Here is a 6,841-nt window from a genome sequence, read left to right on the forward strand (position 1 = left end):
GAACCCTCAGTGCGCGAATCTGACTCGCACTTGGCCGATTTTTATTTTCTTTCTTTCTATCTTCTGTGCACATTCTTCATTCCACATTCATTCGCTCATATAATTCGCAGCACCAAGGGAACCGCCATGCATAGCCATGTTTTTCAGGAATTTATTGATACGCCCCTTGAATAACCCCATGTTAAAATCTAGTGAGAAGTAGAAATTATGCCGATGGGATTGGTCTCCACAAATTCCACGTGCGTGGAAAAAAAGATCAGGATCTGGGAATATTTTTTTATTCTCGTAGCTTAGTTTAGCTCAATACCTATACCAAGCTAAGCTAAATTAGTTCAGCTCACGGTGTGGCTTTCACTTTACTACGGTAACAATGGTTTATAAAACAAAAAAAGGCATAAACGAGATTCCGAAGCAGAGTCAGGATGTTTGATCGAGTCGCACTGACGTTTCTAGCGATTGCGTTCGTTGTAGCACAATACGAATACTCCATGTCTGCAAGTATGGTTCTTATTGCTTTAGTGTTCTGTAGTTTGCTTAAAAGATAAACAAATCGCAGAAAAATGCGTAAGCGACACGATTTGCCCGGTGCTTTAGATCTTCTTGAGTTTTCACTCCTAAAATGATTTTATTCTCTGTTCGCGGTAACATAAGGTGGTATCGGCCGCTTTAGCACCGTATAGTGCGCCTCTTATATATAGCGAGAAGTTTCTTGTTAAACAACCTTAAAGAAAACTGACGTATAATATAGTGTGTGTAGTGTTGTAGTAAGCGATCTGTATCCGAAAAACTATACTTATATATTTTTTACGCGAACGAATAAATACGAAAATATATTTTTTATACTTACTTATTTATCATATTGTTATTTGTGTGAATGTGAACCCGTGGTAACTCTTTGATTTTTCGGGATAAAAAGTCTATAACTATGTGTTAATCCATCCATCTATCTCCATTCTAAACAGCCAATTAATCCATCCGGTAGTATTTGGGCGAAAGAGCTATAACCATACGCACATACATACACACGAACTTTCGCCTTTATAATATTAGTGGATGTGATATTCTTATCATGTTACTTTAATTTTATGCAACTTTTTTTCAGACCTCCCTAACTACATAAAGAAATCACTGCGTGAAAAGAACCGATATAGACCAAAACCAAGGGAGATGAAAAAGACAATGTCTAACCTCACGCTGGAAGAGGTGTTCGATAAAATAAAGGACATTACTAGAGCTCTCAACCAACACGCGAAGAAAAATGGATATTTTGTCGACTACAAGCTTCGAATGTTAGATGGACATTAAAGGGTTTTTTGCGTTTAAAACGAAAACAGGTGATAGTACTGATGATTACTGTTAACGTTACCACAAAAATAACGTGTTTTTTTTTAATCCTGTATTTTTAAAAGTTCACAATATATTGCAAATAAAACATCTGACTGACGCTAGAGGTAAACGAACGTTACGTACCTACTCGCTCACTTGGAGTCAATGCCGCGTCCTAGGTGCGGCATTGACCCGAGTTTTTCACGCTATACATTGCGGGTTTGAAAAATACTAAATCACTAAAACTACAAGATAAGGCAAATGGTTATTGGCATAGGGTTATAATTAGGTAGTATAATAATGATCCTTAGTTTTTGCTACCTTTCTGATTACATCTTGTATATCAAACAGAGCCGTGATGGCTTAGTGTTGGTGACGGTTGACGTCCACCATCATCTATTCGTTAGATCGGAGGTTCAATCCCGCGCATGCATCTCTAACTTTTCGGAGTTTTGTGCATTTTAAGCAATTAAATATCATTTGCTTTAACGGTGAAAGAAACGATCGTGAGGAAACCTGCATGCCTGAGAGTTCAACGCAGGCAAATTAATTATATTAATTACTAGCCGATGCCCGCGACTTCGCCCGCGTGGATTTAGGTTTTTCGAAATCCCGTGGGAACTCTTTGATTTTCCGGGATAAAAAGTAGCCTATGTGCTAATCCAGGATATTATCTATCTCCAATCCAAATTTCAGCCAAATCCGTCCAGTAGTTTTTGCGTGAAGGAGTAACAAACATACACACACACACACACACACACACACACACACATACAAACTTTCGCCTTTATAATATTAGTGTGATCTACTGTAGGAGCCGACAGTAAACAAAGTATTTTCATGTTTTAAAAGGCAACATGTCCGGTATATCTGATATCTCTTGTTTGTTTCACTTCATAATAGATACAGTAGCACTCCAACATTTTATTCGCCGCAAGTTGATTCCACGGAATCCGATATCCCACAAACTCGCAACACAACTCGCTTCGTATATTTCCAATTGATCCTTTCAGAGCGTCCCAAATTCTACTCCGTATACGTGCGGAATAACATAGTTGAATAAAGTTTTAGTTTGTTCGAAATAGAACGTATAGCGTAGGTACTGTTTAAACCAGCATTTTACTCGGCGCAGCGCCCACAGCGCGCTATGGAGCGGGATATGTTGGGTACCTTTCATATCTCCCAGCCACATTTACGGCCAACAACGCGATGTTCAACGGCGTTTCCGAGTTTGATCCAAGTTCGGTCCGAGTTTTTTATATCCGTATTTTCACCGACTCGGAACGAATAAGTGCGTAACCGCTCTTAAACAGTTAGAAATTGCTGCTTGTGCTCATTTAGTGGATTGGCCATGGGTTGAAATGATCATGATAACGACTTTTTACGAGCTGACCTCCTCCATTCCATTCCTGATTCTGATTCCAAACCTATTTTAAGAACCATCTTAATAATATTATAATTAAATTCGGGTGTTTATTTTCCCAGCATGCGCCGTTTAGATTGAAACATTTAGATTGATGGTGTTAAGTGCTCCCTTGGTGTGTTCTGAACCTCCAGCGACTCAGCGGGTAAATCGGTACTTATCCCCGACAAGAAATTTCACTTATATAGTAGTCATCTCAACCTTTTGATATAAACTTTTCCATAATCCAAACTTCCATACTATCCATACTAATCCGTAGTGATATCCATACTATCCATCCATACTAATATTATGAATGCGAAAGCGTGTCTGTCTGTCCGTCCGTCTGTCTGTATGTATTTATCTGTCTGTCTGTCTGTTTGCTAGCTTTTCACGGCTCAACAGTTTAACCGATTTTGATGTTTGGCACAGAGTTAGCTTACATCTTGGGGACCAACATAGGCTTACTTTTTATCCCGGAAAATCAAAGAGTTCCTACGGGCTTTTCAAAAACCTAAATACACGCGGACGAAGTCGCGGGCATCATCTACATAATTTATAATGTGCACAAGGTTCTATAAAAGCAGGTGCTATTTTGCGGAGGTCCATGAAATACAAGGAATCAAAAGCTTAATTTGCTATAATCCTCTAAACCAGACAGACCTCTAAACCAGTATGGTGCAACATGCAGCATGCGATGTGTTCCGCCCGCTCATCCACTGCTAAACGTGCAGGAAAAGTCAGACCCACCAAGCAAGCAATACGTACCACCACCACGCAGCACCATACAAATCCCAAAACTACTCGACGCACGTTTCGCCCCGACACCGGAGCATCCTCAGGAGATGTAGATCTTACAATGCCCAATTGCAAAGTGAATGAGTTACTCTGCAATTGGGCATTGTAAGGTAATTGGTAAGGCATTGCACTTGTACCTACCCGAATAAAAAAAGCCACGATCTCAAAGCTGAGGACATAAGAGGTCGTTATAATTGCCTCAGTTACTTTTTCCAATATCTCTCCCCACACAATGAGACTGAATGTCACCAACAAGCAAAATATTTAACGACACAATCTTTTCTGTTGTCACGCCGGCCGAGTATTTATCACGTCGGGAACGGGCCGAGGGACTATGACCGATCGTTACGATCCGCTTTGTTAAGTAAGTCAGGATCTGTGTTGACGGGACGTTTTTGTCGTTAGCTCCTTGCCTATTATCCTGATGTCCCAATTCTGTCGCTTTATTTATCGTTGTTTGAAAAACAAAGAAATATTCTTTTCTATAAATTAATGATTGAATGTTTTCATGTTGGGTAGAAGTATTTATTGCTTCAGCGATTTTTGCTGATTATGGTGTCAAAAAACTCTATATAGAAAACAACGCCATCTAGTTCCAGAAGATGGCAGTCAACGCCATAAAACGGCTGCCATACAACGGCACCCTATCTTAGGAAAGTATAGCTGAAGCGACGATGTAATCTAAGATGAGAACAAGTCTAGTAGTAAATAATAGTTATTATAAGAATTTTTTAGACAAACACCTGGTCAAATGAGTAGTTCGCTAAGTCCACAGTTTCCATGTCCTACACAGAATAAATGAGACTGTCTAAAAATATTTTATAAACAGAAAACATATTAAATATTCTGGTACCTAACTAGAGATCAACCTTTACCACATTTTTTTAAATATCTGACTACACAATGAGAGACTTAATGTCACCAAAAAGCAGAATTATCTCTTCTTTCTGGGCTGGTTTCCGCACTTAGACGATTCCGTCTGTTGTGCGTTAGCAGAATATTTAACGACACAATCTTTTCTGTTGTCACGCCGGCCGAGTATTTATCACGTCGGGAACGGGCCGAGGGACTATGACCGATCGTTGCGATCCGCTTTGTTAAGTAAGTCAGGATCTGTGTTGACGGGACGTTTTTGTCGTTAGCTCCTTGCCTATTATCCTGATGTCCCAATTTTGTCGCTTTTTATCGCCTTATGTTGTTGTTTAATAAAAATATACTCTTTTCTATAAAGTGATTGAATTATAGTATTAAAGATGTTAAAAATGTTTTATCGCGTTCTTTGACACGCACGCTATGGTGTGTTACTAATCCTCGAACTTGGCCAGTTTTTGTGGTATAGTAGATAGATAGAGACAACGCTGCTCTATTAAACTTACTGACTAACCACCAATTTGTAGTGTTGAAACCATGAAACATTATCCAAAGTGAGAAATTGCTAACTTGAAGACTCTTGGAAGTTCGACAATACTCAATTCCTAACTAACCGAAGTCTTACGTTAATAACTTAAGACAATAACTTAGTGCAGAGAAGCATACTGGCGATATGTCGTTAGACAAAAAGTTGTTGTACACTATCTTGTATAGCCAAGAATGTCTCACATACCTACACAGAAAGATATAATGCTTATTCTCGTTAATTATCTATATAAAGTATATATATTATTTAAAAACGGTAAGAGCTTAGTGGTTAAGACTAAGTAGTTTAAGTGGCAAAGTCCAGAGTTATCTCGAGACCGACAAAGCCATCTAACATTTCTCGGTCTTGAGAATTTAAAATATAATTTGGAGGAGTGAGAAAACCTATATGTCTGAGAGTTCTCTGTAATGTTCTTAAAACGTGTGAAATATGTCCATCCGCCCTTGACTAGCGTGGTGGATTATGAACTACAATCCTTCTCATTCATAGAGAACATATGTTCTAGTAGTGGACTGGCGTTAGGTTAAGATAAAGATGTGATAAATCATTATCATTGACCAAGTCAGTGTCAGAAATCCTGTCTTTTTCCTATATTTTTTTTCCTCTTGCCTATTATATTGTCAAAACGAAAGTGAAGTTGAAACGCTCTTGCATAAAGCCTGTAGATGTTTAAGAGTAGTCTTAGTCAAGATATATGTACTGATAAGTTATATGGAAGTTTTAAAGAGTAAAGGACGCCGAAACATTGCAAGGAGCGTTGATTGAACAATAAAGTGTTTTGTACACACCTATCATAATATGAGCCATCGTTCACAGTTTGTCGCTTTTAATACGGAAAGTAACACTTTAAAATGGAAGCACCCTATGCTTTTAGTCTATAGTATGATACTAAGCTATGGTACGTAACGACAAAACAGTTGCGCAACAAAAAGTCGCTAGTGTGTCGAAGCTAAGCAAAACCACAAACTAGCAAGTTCAGGGGCAATGAATCAATACGTCGCCGGAAGACAAAACGCAAGTTTGATTTATGTGACGTTTACTCTGGTTTACTAGGAAAGTGAATTAGCGACCCTAACTCATAAATATTATAGTAGGTATATTATTTAAACATGATTTGTGTTATGGCAATTTCTGTTGCATAATGAAAGAGTATCCTAGATTATAAGGACACACTATTCCAAATAGCCATCAGCAATTAAACTTGCATAAGTCAGCTCTGGTAAGACACTTGCATGCACTTGAAAGTTACAGGATTCCCTTGTACCATTTTATTGTTGTAATATTAAAAAGTGAAATTCTGACTGTCTGTAGGTATGTTACCTTTTCACGGCTTAACCAATGAACCGATCTTGTTTGGCACAGATATATCTTGTATCCTGGGGATGGACATAAAATACTTTTATCCCGGAAAATCAAAACGGCGGAGTCGCAGGAAAAAGCTACTTGTAGAATATTTGTGGAACACATAAAAGCGATTTCAGTGTACGCCCTTTCCCGTTCACCCTTTGCAGAGGAAATTGATGCCGTATATCGAGTCTTATCTAAAGATCATCTACAAGAGCGGCAAGGCGCTAGAAGACATTCATTCCAATTGGGGAAGAAATCAGAAATGTTTATCGGTAGGTTTAATGGTAGTTCATACATCTATGAGTAGAGTACTTAAGTATCCATGTTATTTTTAACCCCCGACCCAAAAAGAGGGAGGGAAAAGTTTGACGTGTGTATCTGTGTATCTGTCTGTGGCATCGTAGCTCCTAAAGGAATGAATCGATTGTAATTTAGTTTTTTTTGTTTGAAAGGTGGCTTGATCGAGAGTGTTCTTGGCTATAATCAAAGAAAATCGATTCAGCCGTTTGAAAGTTATCAGCTCTTTTCTAGTTTTCTTATAGAGGTTTTTG

The 6,841-nt window shown here is 38.5% G+C and overlaps 1 long non-coding RNA gene across 1 annotated transcript; it reads left to right on the plus strand.

Annotated features, from left to right (window-relative positions):
- The first annotated feature begins 217 nt into the window (after positions 1–217).
- On the plus strand, positions 218–1,389 carry LOC123869130. The gene is made up of 2 exons (XR_006796815.1): positions 218–498; positions 1,103–1,389. It is a non-coding gene; the product is annotated as an uncharacterized LOC123869130 (long non-coding RNA).
- Positions 1,390–6,841: the final 5,452 nt, after the last annotated feature.

This window comes from Maniola jurtina, chromosome 10 (genome assembly GCF_905333055.1).
Source record: "Maniola jurtina chromosome 10, ilManJurt1.1, whole genome shotgun sequence".
NCBI lineage: Eukaryota > Metazoa > Arthropoda > Insecta > Lepidoptera > Nymphalidae > Maniola > Maniola jurtina.